This window comes from Rhinolophus ferrumequinum, chromosome 4, assembly GCF_004115265.2.
Source record: "Rhinolophus ferrumequinum isolate MPI-CBG mRhiFer1 chromosome 4, mRhiFer1_v1.p, whole genome shotgun sequence".
NCBI classification, from domain to species: domain Eukaryota; kingdom Metazoa; phylum Chordata; class Mammalia; order Chiroptera; family Rhinolophidae; genus Rhinolophus; species Rhinolophus ferrumequinum.
Genome location: NC_046287.1, coordinates 46,505,777 through 46,519,667, shown reverse-complemented (window position 1 = coordinate 46,519,667; position 13,891 = coordinate 46,505,777). Strand labels below are relative to the sequence as shown.

At 36.4% G+C, this 13,891-nt stretch overlaps 1 protein-coding gene across 1 annotated transcript in view; it reads right to left on the bottom strand.

The window, feature by feature from the left end:
• The window catches only part of ITGBL1 (integrin subunit beta like 1), a 193,671-nt gene that overhangs the window by 140,969 nt on the left and 38,811 nt on the right, over positions 1-13,891 (bottom strand). The gene's annotated exons all lie outside the window — the stretch shown is intronic.

The following is a 13,891-nucleotide window of genomic DNA, read 5'->3' as shown; positions in this document are numbered from 1 at the left end:
TTTTATTTTATTAAACTTATTGGGGTGACATTGGTTAATGAAATTATATAGGTTTCATGTGTATAACTCTAAAATATATCATCTGTATATTGCACCGTGTGCTCACCACCCAAAGTCTAATCTTCTTTGGTCACCATATATTTGACCCCCTTTACCCTTTTCTACCTCCCCCCCCCACCCCTTTCCTTCTGGTAACCACTATACTGTTGTCTATGTCTATCAGTTTTTGTTTGTTTGTTTGTTGCTTTCAGTTTTATATCCCACATATGAGTGTAATCATATGGTTCTTGACTTTTCCATGTAACTTAATTCACTTAGCATGATATTCTCAAAATCCATCCATGTTGTCACAAATAGCAGTTATTTCAGCTTTTCTTATGTCTGAGTAATATTCTATTGTATATGTGTACCATATCTTATTTATCCAATCATCTATAATATATATCACATTGTGTGCTAATCACCCAGAGTCAGTTCTCCTTCCATCACCATATATTTGACCCACTTTACCCTCTTCTTCCATGCACCCGTCCCCCTTAACCTCTGGTAACCACTAAACTATTGAAGATATTTGCAAACAATGTATCCTATTAGGGGCTAATATCCAAAATATATAAGAAACTCATACAACTCAACAACAATCCAACTGAAAAATGGGCAGAGAACATCAACAGAAACTTCTCCCAAGAAGACATACAAGCAGCCAACAGACATATGAAAACATGCTCAACTTCATTCATTGTTTAACTCAGCATTCAAGTGGAGTGCCAAGTCTGGCTTCAGGGCCGTGCTAGGTACTGTGAGCCAAGGGCTGGTAGGTTCTCAGACAGTAGTGGCAAGCCTGCCCGTCTCTGATTCCTGTCTTCATAGGCCATATTTTTCCGTGTATAATGCACACTGTTTTGCCTGAATTTGTGAGGAAAAAAATAAGGACGTGCATTATACATGAGGAGTACTAATTCTGTACCTGTATAAATGTTTTTAATTCTTTTATTTATGCTTATGACTTAAAAGTGTAATAATAAATAAATGAATGCTAAAAGTCCTTTATAATACAAAAAGCAAGTACCTAAATATAAACAAAGAAAAATTCTAATTAAAATGATAGATTCTTTTCCCTGAAAGTTTGGGTCAAAAATGTGGATGTGCCTCATACATGGGAACACATTATACATGGCAAAATACGATACCTTATACTTAAGTAAAGGAGACAGATATTAACCAAGTAATTACACAAACACGTGTAAAATTACATGAGTGATGATAGCTATATAAGCAAATTAGTTGGCCTAATGACCATTCATATCCTTCTCAAACATGATACGGATTCATTTTTTGACAGTCCCTACTTTTGGTATCTAGTCCCTATTTTTCGGATTAAGGTTTTGATTGAAGAACAATTGCAAAAAGAATGAGTGAAAAGACATTAAGTTTTACAACACATCTCACCAATAAAAGAACTGAATTATTTCCTACATCAAGTAAATCACAATAAGGGCAATGTGAGAGGATTGTATATAATCTGAAGCATATCATCAGTGGCATTGTTTATTTGAAAGGAAGGCTATGCTCTTCATTGGGAGAATTTCCAGCAGGGGAGTCATTGTTCCCTGCTATATGATTTCTGCAGAGGATGTTGTTTAACTTACAACGTAGAGGAGAGCTGACAAAAACAAAAAAAAAAGTGAAAATAGGTGTGTGTTTTTTTATCTTAATCTCATTAAGAAAGCATAGTTTAATCTCCCTTAACTGCAGTAAAATGATTTTATCACCTCTTTCTCGCCCACATTACCAGGGAGTGACAACTCATTTGGCCATAGTCCATACATAATTCTCGGCCATCACATTTCGCCTCTACCACAACAGACTTGGTCTGAGGAGCAATAAGTAAAGCTTTTAGGAAAGTCATAGTCCATGTGGCAATTGCTCATGGCAGCGTAGAATGACAGTCCTTCCCACAAGCTGGTTCTGAATCACTGGTAGTGATGCAAACTGGGTCTGAGACAAAAATCAAAGATTACTATGATGGAGAACACATGAGCACATGGTTTTATTTTCTTTTTGCAGTCACAGATACTCTAAAAACTGTCTCCTGTGCTTCCATTTTAAATTCAAAGTGTTGTCAAGAGAATAAAAATAAGGGACCCTGAATGTGAACAACACATACTCCTCCAATGAATAAGCAAAGTGTCTCATTTTTGACATTTCAGAGTCACCTGCATTAATAACAAGTCTATGATTTTCTAACATGGAAAACAAGCAGTCTTGGATTAACATTAATCCAGAGCAGAAGGCTCACTGTCAATAAAGGTACAGATTATTTTTAGTCAAAATATGTTATCTAGATAGTAAAATCTCATTAACTTGACATTCAGTTAGCAAAAACACTTTCGGCTTCCAATATCGTGGGTGGTAAGCTGCATGCTCCACGGCTCTTCTAAGCCTACTTTGATGGCCAGAAAGGCAGAGAGCTGGGCTCTCATAAAGAGGGATGAGATGCTCTGCCAAGGAGAGGAAGTCACGAGAAGAATGAAAAGGGTATTTTATTTGCCACCTAGTCCTGGTCTTCTCTTGTTATAAATAGGTAATTTAGGGTTATTCACAGATGACTGAAACACTTCCAATGATAAAATTTATTTCCTAAGAAATCTTGACTCTAGGACCAAATATTTGTTTCAAGAACAAAGGAGCTGGGATGGGCAACTTTTGCTTCATAGAACTGATATGCTCTACGAAAGACAGCAAAAGAGTGACTTTTCATAAGCAACATTATTTCCATTTCGTTTACATTTTGAATTTGCACAAAAGGAAAAAGTCCCTGCATGATCTGAGGTGAAATCTTTGGATGAGAAATGAATGTGAATGGAGATGTCTGTCCGCTGGCACTATTTTGCCTGCAGCTGGATAACCAACTGCTCTCTTTACCTTTGAAGATATGGCTTCACTTTCCTAACTCTGAGACTTTATGCCATTGATACTCGCTGCTCTCGCTCACTGCCACTTGTCTGCCTAGATTAAAAATACGTCTTCCTGTGCCTGGATTGAAAGCTCTTCAAATCTGACTTTTCATGATTTTCATTAGATGTAAATACCATGAGTGCAAGGAGCCCTGACTTGTTCCTGACATCTAGAACTATGCAGATGGGACATAGACACTGGCATATAGTATGCACTCAGTAAATATTTGCTAACTGAATAACCCTCCATCAATGTCCCACTTAAGACCCTCATCATATTTTCCTTAGAGTACTCGAAAAGCCAGTTGACTGGTCTCCCTGCTCCTCATCTTTCTGCCTCCCACGAAGAAGTTGTCTGTGTTTATCTTCCTGAATCATGGCTCTGATTTTTCAGAAATGAGGTATTTCTCTTCAGAAGCTATTTCTCTTCTCAGTTTTGAGAAAGATTTAGTGGCATCTCACAGCTGAACTTAAATTCCTCCATGGTATGTCTTGGGAGTTAACAGATATCCTAACCTCCAAGGCTGGGACAAAGGAGGTAAATTGGATGGTATAGTAGGAGGATCTTTTGTTTTATTTATTTATTTCTTAATGTAGTTCTCTGAATGAAAAACAACTAGAGGGGCAGATGTAATCAGCAGTGTTTGGACTACGATTTTACTCAAGCTCATTCTGAATAGGTAATATGTCAGAAAAAGTGACCAGGAAACTCTTCTGCATTGTTAGGGGGAAGGTCTTCTGGGAATTTCTGTGGGTGGCAGAGAAATCATTCTCTGTGCGGGTCTTCTGGTATGAGTCTGTGAGCCTCTGCCACATACCCTGCTCCCACCCACTGCTTCTCTGACTTCATCTCCTACTCCTCTGCCCCTCATTCCCTCCATTCCAGCCACACTGGTCTTGCTGTTCCTTGAATACAAAGGCAAAGCCTTTTACATTGCAGGCCTTTCCTGGGCCCCCATTTAAAATCGCAGCTCTCCTCTGCCCAGTGATCCCTATTACCTTTCTCATCTAATTTTTCTGTAGTGTTTATCATCACCATCTAGCAGACTTTATTTTTGGCTTCTTTCGTGCTTATTGTCGTTTCCCAATATTACAATGAAAGCTTTATATGAGCAGAGATTTTTATCAGTTGTTATTTTGTGCTAAATGTCCCAGTTCTCTAACAGTCAATGGAAGTGAATTAAAAAGTGAAAGAATGAATTTAGTAACAAATGAGGGACACATTCCAATAGTATATCAAGTTGTACGGCACCAAACACAGCCCCTACAGTAGCAAAGTTCCATTCTTTGGAATCCACCCTAAGTTTGTAAGTATTTTTCTATTCCAGTACTTTTTATCATCCCTTCATTCGGTAACCCTTTCCTATTCTATTTCTGCTAAAATCCTATCTCTCACAAGTGGCATTTTCTTTTAAGACAGGAGTCAGATACAAAGGGATTATACCAGTCTAAAGAAAATGAGTTCCCCACTTCATCATCAGCTCATTACTCCTTTCCACTTCCTTTTCAAGCCCTTGTCACCAACGTGTTTTAGTGCAAGTGCATTTTGGCCTGTGACTTTCTGCATTCCCTCCCCGAGCCCTCATAGATGTGCAATGTGCCCAGCAACCCTCTGGTTTTACACTTCTTGCTTTGGCATTTCAGCAAATCACTTGTATTCCCAGCTTAAACTTGTCTCCTTTCCTACCATTTTCTAAATCCCTCAGTTCCAGTGAGCCAGCCTCACGGTGTCTCTCCCATCCTGCTAGCCGGCCCGTGAGGTCAGCAGGAAGTCTGTGCAGAACAATGATTATCCTTTAAGAACACAATTAGGTTCCATCTCCTCCATGGAGCTATGGCAGTGCTGGAAGATGGCAGGTGATGCATGGCTTGGTATATTTCCTGGCTAAAAGATTACTTTAATTTTTATCCCCTAAGAACGCTGGATTTCCTCTACTACTCACCACTACTTCACTCATTTCAAGGGACTGAAACTTTCCAAATGCAAAATTAAACAAACTAAATGCTGCTCTCTAAAATGCAGTGCTAATAATGATCTGTTAAAAATGAGAAGCTATTACTAAAAAATAATTTCATATGGAATTTTGATCATACTAAACCACTGATTGTAATACATGTTTGTTTCATTTCAGATCAAAAGGTTTTAATGAAGTCCCACAAGTACTGATGTTTTTTTGTTGACTCTTGAGAGTCTTTCATATTATTTTTTTCAAAGCAATATGATAGTGCAGAAAGAGAAGTAGCCAGAAACAGAAGACGGGCCTGTGAGTGTGAGTTCTATGCGATCTGCAGGGAGTCTTTCTCTCACTAGGTTTTGATGTTACCACTAGGATTATAAGCCTAATATATCAACCCTTGCCTCAAAAACCACATGTACGTGGATGAGAAAGCGCTCTACACGCATAAACCACTGTGTGCACACATGGCATTATTCACATCACGTGAGGCATTACTATGTTAACGAGAAAAGACTCGTGTATGACTTAGCACATGAGACCCTGATGTAGAAATGAGGACCTCCTTTCCTGTCACTCGCTATGTGCACTCCATCCCCATCACCACTGTTCTCAGCATCGTCATTAACCCGTCAGCATTTATAACAGGAACTCTACTAGATGCTTGCCATAGATTGTCTCATTCATCCTCAAAATAACCATGTAAGTAGGTGTTATTATTTACGGTTTGCAATGATAAAGAAAAAAATCAGTTACTCAGATTACTAGGGATTAAAGTTTGGTTTGTCTGACTCCAAAGTTTGTATTTATTCTCTCTATTCAAGAGAAAAGGAAACAAAGTACAGTGCCAGGTAGCCTGCATTTTCTAATACAGTAGCTACTATCCACATATGGCTACTTAAATGTAAATTAGTTAAGATCAAATAAGATTGTGGGTCTTGCTCACCAGCCACTTACGCAAAGGTTACTGCCATATTGTGACCCCATTAGGAAGACCTACCCCAGTAATTACTGCATGGCAACTTCAGCCAATCTTATTGTACAGATGGCCACATTTTCTGTATGTGGGACATTGTCTTAAAAGTGATTTTTGGTTTGTTTTAATCAATAACCCTCTTGCCAGAGATTCAGTAAGCCAGCCTTCTGCTTCCTATGAAATCTTTATCTCTTACAATAATGTGTGACAAGTAACAACTGAAATACTAAAATTAAAAATTCAGTTCTTTACTTTCACCAGCCTTATTTCAAATGCTCCATGGGTACCATACCACACAGCACAAACAAAGAACATTTCCATCACTGCATCCATTAGGCAGATCTGGGTTAGGCCTTGGTGCACTCAGTACAGTACACTGTATCAGGCATGGGTATCAAGACACTTTTTGTGAAGGCCTGGGTTGCATCTATTGTATAAAGTTCAGTTTATTCCCAAAGTATTTACAAGCTTCCCTTGATATTCAAATATGCATTTGGACATATTTATTTTTAGTGCATACCTCTAATTTTCTATATTACTGCCTGTTAACTAAAGGAGTATTTTATAATGTGTGTGTATGTTTGCAATAATCAGTTTCAAATGCCAAGAACTGCCTTCAATTTGTATGTCTAAGGATACTGGTTAAAAGCATGAAGCAAATCCTAACTGCAATTAACCAGATGAGTGAACTTGGTAAGTGATTTGAGTAGTTTCCTCATCCGTAAAACAGATATTGTCAGGTTAAACAAGTCAGTGTTTATAAGGTCTGAACGTGGTGTCCTTTCTCGACCACATAATAAGCACATGATTAACAGATACTGTTGTTACAATAATAGTAACATAAAGGCTATGAGTATTTGACGTGGGCTTTGTAAGGGAGCATCGTATTTTCTTAAGGCCAAGGTTACACAGATGTGGAGGTTCTTGAAGTTAGACAAACTGACAAGATGCACTCAGTAATGGTACTAACAATAAATTTTTCTTCTCCCCTTGAGTCACTAAAATAAAGTAATTAGTCCAAATCAATAATCAAGGAGAGGTTCTGAATGACAAGAGATGTAGCACTAACAGGATTTAGACAAGTTTGCCCTGTTCTGCTAGAGGTGGCACCAGTTGATATAATTTTAAAGATTATTCATACTGTTTAGACCGATAACAAAAGTACCCGAGGAAGACAGAAACAAATTAGATTTATATAGAAAAACAATTTGGAGTTGAATATTTATATTAATATGCTTTTTAACAATGTTTAATCAAACAATCCCATACTAAAAAGTTGCTTCCAGACAAATGGCATAATTTTACGGTTCCTTATAAACTAAAAAGAAATTTATAGTCTTTTGCCTAAAAAAGGAGAGACAATAGTTTTGCTGAACAGAAGCTCCAGTTTAATATTGGTTCATTTTTAAACATTTGCACTCAGCATCACACCAAGTCTGTTAGAAACAGTCAACATGTAGCCATTTTCTCAATGGTGGAGAAGATGGGGGAGGAGAAAGTGTTGATGGTGTTACAAGACAGACTTGCGTCATCACCTGAGCTCCTGACACCATGATGTGGCATGGGAGAAGGAAAGGGCCCTTCGGGTGAGATGGAACTGGGTAGAAGGGCAATGGATCACAGAACCAACCTGGGACAGACGTGTTGGCATGCATTGCATCAAAGCTAGCGCAGGCAGGTAGCAACCTAAGAGAGAGCCTTCCCCAGTCCCACCCCTAAACCCTTTCGTAACATGGAAGTTCCTTGGAATTAATTTGCAATCCTAGGGAAAGGAAAAATCCTAAATTGGCCTAGATCAACTCTCCACCGTACTGGCTGGATTACAGAAGCTGGATGTGCAACTCATGTTAGGTTGTATAAAAACAATAACAACACTGTATTTCTGTAATACCTTGACCTGTAGACTAAAATCTTCATCCACTGCACAAGTCAGGATATACGATTATGATATCATTGGGAGATGTAGATTTATAAGAGTGATTTTCAAGCTTGGCTCCGTGTTGTAGTCACTGGGGGGCTTAAAAAAAAAACCACAAAAACAATGCCTGGTTCAAACCATAGGCATTCTGATTTAGCTGGCACTGTAATGCAGCCTGAGCGTTGATAATTTAAAAGCATTCCCTGGTGATTGCCATGGGCAGCCAAGATTGAGCGCCAATATTCTAAGATAATGTTTGTATTTTATTTTTTGTTAAAGATCCCCAAATCCTGGGGAGAGAATGATATGTGTCAGCAGCTTGAGAAAGGAAGCTCTGTAGCTCCTGCTTGTGGCTTTAGGAATAGGTACTTATGTAGGTTTTAAGAGCTGGGCAGTGCAGGTTCTCTCCCTGATTATTGTCTCCCTGTGTGCTGGGAATTCCGATTTTTTTGTCATTTGTCTGAAACGTAAATATCAAGCATCACTAAGGGCAGAAAAAGGCAAATCAAGGCTGGCATATTCTCAAGTAGTTCCTTTCTTCTCACCTAGAATGAGTGAAAAGCCATATTTCTCCCTGGAGATCCACAAGGTTTAATGTTACCTCAGTAGCAGGAATATTGGCCAATAAATGTCAGGAGAAGCTTTTGAGCCAAAGTTCACTTTATATCAATTTGATTTCACATAGTCTAGATAGGAACAAACTGTCTTTCTAAACAGTAAATACATGCAATTGAAGCAGTAGCTAAACACTCTGACTTTCAGAAGTGAAATAATTATTCAGGAACTAGGAACCAATCACTTTACATGAAATTGTTTGGACATATTAATTTTTAAATTCCTAATATTTTTATTCCTAAATAAAGAAACGTAGAAATAGTATGGCAATTAGCAATAACCTTCCTGAACAAAATTTATCTAACCTCCCCAAAATTTTCCTTGATTTTTAATACAAAGACTTCCACAAAACATAGCATAATTAGCTTATGGGTTGTGATAATACCCAGTCACTATCAAAAATTTTTTTAAATCTTTTCTTTTGCTTGTGCATATTTAGAACTAGAGGTTAGCGATGATACTAAAATGCAGTCAATTACCAGTTGCAATATTGTGGGTTTCCTCGAGTAGAAATATAATCAAATCTAAATCCAGAGAATCATGGGGATGAGCTGGACTAGGTTTGTTACTAGTATGTATGTGGTTGTAAATATAACTAACTCTACTTGAACTTCCAGAAAAATTTTATAGTCTGATAGTTTCATACCTATGTTTCATTTAGACATGGTAAGCTAAGCATGAGGTTTAGAGTGGTTTTTTTTTGTTTGTTTGTTTTTTGTTTTTTTTTCAACTATCATTGTCTTATGGTTGTGATGACGGAGGATTCAGAGAAAGCCTACATTGAGGAATAACACTTCAAAAAAAAAAAAACAGATTAAAACAGAATTCATATCATTCCTTTGAAACTATTTCAATAAGTACAAGAAAAACCAAACTAGCTCTATTTTTATATTCTCTTTCTCTAAAGAAAATGCAAAACAATTCTTAGACCAGAAGAACATAATGAATAAAAGAGGGAACAGATTGTTTTATTTTCTTCTGTAACACAATATTTCAGTCTTACAGTCAAAAAGACAGCATCTAGGTGTGGGTGTTTAATTGAGTTAATCGAGCCTTCCATGTTGTCATTCTCTTTGATGCACATTTAAGTGCAGAAATAATAACTAATGTATTCTAGAAAAAAGTAGTAATTGAAAAAAGTAGAATGGTTAAATAGCATTTTTAGTTACTGATGATAAATGAATTGTGGTTTAAACACATCACAGAGAAAATCAATCTGATGACTCATTTGAAGTGTTTCACCTGAATTCAAAGAGTTCCTAAAGATGCTCTTTCTGAAATTTGTTCTGCTGTGCATTATAACATTTCCCTTAACTGCTGACCCTACCCTCTACCTCATGGTAGAAATGTCCCTGCATACATAAATTCTGTGGACAGCCACCTGGGTTGTCCAAGACAGATAAATGACCTTAAATAAAAGAGAAAAATGATAAATGTCCCGTTGCTTCTAGAAACCCTTAGAGTTACCATGGCAAGCCTCAGCTCCTGGTTTTCAGCTAACACAATAAAAAACAGTGGAAAGAGCCACAAAAGAAGCAATCCTTTCCTTCTTCTCCAGTGATATATCCATAGTTATGATATCATTCCTTTTACCACTAACACCCACCCAAAGAAACCCCACCATCTTGCTCTGTAAAACTTTGTGTAATATTAAAAGCGGGGCTAATAAAAATACCCAGAGTTTTATTTCAGGATAATCTATATAGCTAGCTTGTTATCAAAAACTGTACTCTAATGCTAGAATCAGTTATATTTTACATCATTCAAAAATATATAATGGATTTGTACCCAAATTAACTAATTTCAATAGTTTTTAAATGGAGTCACTGAGTAATAAGCATCATAAGTATGTACCATGATCTCCAGAAGCAAAAACACAATGAACCACACAATTTGTTTTAATGGAAATGTTTAGTTTCTCAAGTTTGTCCATTAAAACATTTTGTAAAGAACACAGTGGGTTTGGAAGATTTTTCCTCTGTAGATTGTTATATCATAAATTTCTACAATGCTTTTTATTTGATGGTGAACTTTATGTTAATTGCACTGTATGTTTTTATACTTAGATGGAAGGAATATGGGAGCCCTCTGGTGGCCAGTATTAAAGTGCTTGTTAGTACAACCCAGATTCCCCTAGCCTGGGGCCCTCAGGAGTAAAGAGGGTTGGGAGGAACTGAAGTCACTCAAGTTCAGATAAGTGAGGATGTGCACATACCACACTCACACGTCTTCAAGTTGTTTAGACAATATTAACTGATTGGTTCAAATTTAAGGTTAAACTTTCATATGAAAGGATATCAAAAAAATTAAAATTCAGATAGTAAATGCGGGTGGTTTTGACAAGTGCAGGGAAAAATTGAAAACTCATAATACTGATAGATATAATTATTCATAGATATAATTAATTTGTTTATATATTTATCATCATTTATAAATACGTATCTCTCACTACACAAATGATATCAAAAGATGAAATGAAAGACTTTAGGAAATTAATTCCTAAAAATGATTCCTAACTAAAAAAAAAAAAATAGATGAATAGCACCTTGGTGACCTGGAAGAAGTAATGTGCTAAAAGAGCTAAAAGTGATTAATTTTTTCCCAGGGAGGCATTTATTCACTGGAGGATATTAAGTCCTGGTAATTTCAATGATGAAACTTAGCAAGAAACAAATGCCAACAACATTTGACCAATTGCAGATAGATACCCGTTTTCTTTATTTTCAACCCAACAATAAATGTATATTTACTTATTTGTACAAACTAATCAACACACTTCGTACAATGCAAAAAATTGGGGATATGTAGGATGAAATATTTAGATGTGGCTACTTGCTTCTGACTTTAGAATGTGTCCTCATTTATATATCATCACATGAAAATAACATGTTAAACATTAGAAATGTTTAAAATCTCATGATACAAAGCAATAATTAATAATGCAGAAACGATTATAATTTAAGGCATTAATGTCATTAATATAATTAAGTTCAAATATTAGACAAATGAATGCTATATATGTAATCTATATATAACTGGCAAGTAACTCATTCCCGTTATCACAGAAAAATAAAAGTAACTATACATTATTCATTATTCAGTTGTGCTTTGAGATCAGGAAGTATTGCATGTGAGATATTTTCCGAGATAATTTTAATATATAATGTTATTAGTCCAAGATAATTGCTGCAGATGTGAATAATACATCCTTATTAAAAATTCATTACCTGTAGGTCAATTTCAAAACTTGATTTCACAGGGTCAATGGTTCTCCATTAATCGTAAGTGTATTTATGAAAGACCATATTAAATGTTTTAGACTTACAAGTACAAGAGAATTATAAAGTCACTGAAAATCTAACCCAAATGCTAATTTTGATTAATATAAATAGTTTTAAGAAGTATATGATTTCTCATTTTTGATTATAATATTTTCTTAAAGACATGATAAGGAATTAGGGGAATTTTTGGTATTTTATTTTATCATCATCAACAATGACATTATTTTGGCACAAGGTAATAATGTTCTTAAATTTTAGTGTACATAAGAATCACATGGGAGGTCTTTTGGATCCTCAAGCTCCACACCCAGAAATTCTGATTTAGTAAATCTTATTGTGTACCAACCTTATGACATTGCAGATGTGTACCCACTAGATATCAGTGTCACCTTTCCAGTATATTTTGTATTTGTTACATCTATGAGGGAAAAGACAGCTCTTTTTCATCTTTATACCCTCCATAGCCTTCTGCACACTCCCTGAAAATCATAATTACTCACTACATGTTTATTAAGTAAGAGAATGCAATATTTTTAGTGAAGGAAGAAGTCCTAGACAAATGATTCACTAGCACAAAATATTTCCTGCCACACAAATGGGCAGGACACCTAGCCACTGCTATGTCCTACTATAGGAAACACCCCAAAAATCCTTATAATATATTCTGTTAAAATACTTCTGAATCCAGCTTCAGAGTGAGGCACCAATGTAGGAACTGAGAGAGACCTTGGCACACAGATCAACTTAAGAGAAGATAATCAATCAAAATGAGAAGCCATTATACCTCAGGACATTAAGAGTAAAAAAGAAACTGTCTTAGTCTGCTCAGACTGCTATAGCACAATATCACAGAATAAGTGGCTTATGAACAATTAAAATCTATTTCTTACACTTCTGATGTTGGAAAGTCTAAGAACAAGGTGTCAGCAGATTTGGTGTCTGGCAAAGGCCTACTTCCTGGTTCATAAATAGCTGTCTTCTCACTATGTCCTCATGTGGCAGAAAGAGGAAGACTGCTTTCTGGCGTCTCTTTTATGAGGGCACCAATTCCATTCATGAGGGCTCCACCCTCATGAGCTAATCACCTCCCGAAGGCTTCACATCCAAATACTATCACATTGGGGATTAGGATTTCAATATATGAATATTGGGGGACACAAACATTCAGTCTATAGCAGATTTCCTCTGGTCTAAGAATAACCAACTTTCCCTACAATGTTTCTGGCTCTCAAAGGATCTTACATCCACTGGAAGTGGTCTTCATGTTCACTAATAAGCTTTAGTCCCACAATTCCAGAGCTCAGGTGAAATGTTTACATGTGATCTGTAGGCAATGATGATGAAAAAACCCATGCTCACTCAAAGTTGCATATCTTGTCGTTCACTTCTTCTCAAGGAAAATAAATATGACTCTTATAAAGGAATAGGCCTCAATTCCACATTTCTAAATTTGAAACTTGTCAAGCAGAAAATGGAAATTTTAAGTGGAGGTAAATCGTAAGGAGGAAATTTTGAGACAGAAATTTCTTGGATGCTGAGTGGCATAGGGAGGACACGGAGATGGAGGGTCAGGAGTGGTCCCAGAATGAAAATGGAAAGAAGAATGAAAGCTGAAATAAGCACCTGACCTCATAGAAGTAAGAGGGAAATGCAGAATCACCAGTAAAGACAAGGCACAGATAACATAGGGAATAGGAGATCAGGTAATCAAACAAATGGAAAAAGGTGTCCACTTCAGCTTGGAAGTAAAATGACTTAAATGAAAACACGCAAAATTAGAAGACTAGTAGAATTGTAGGGAAATTCAAAACTCACAGGAATAAGCAATACAATTAGAGGGGGTATTATTTCAAGATACTCTTTGGTATTTTTATAAACATCCCTTAAAAAAAATAGTCGAGAAAGAAAGAAGTAGAAGAAGTACCAGACCAGTTCTTCAGGCATGGACATAATTTCAAATTAGAATGGCAATATTCAAATTAATATGCAAAGTGAGAGAGCAATTGCACATTTTGGTGTGTCTAAGAGAAGGAATTCTCCCTCCTTTAGTTGAAACCAAGGAGACTCCTTGCTTTAGTTTTCTGTTACAAAATAACAAATTGCCACAAACTGTGAAGGTTAAAACAACACCCCTTTATTACCTCACAGTTTCTGTAGATCAAATCTGAACAAGCTTAGTTGGGTTCGCT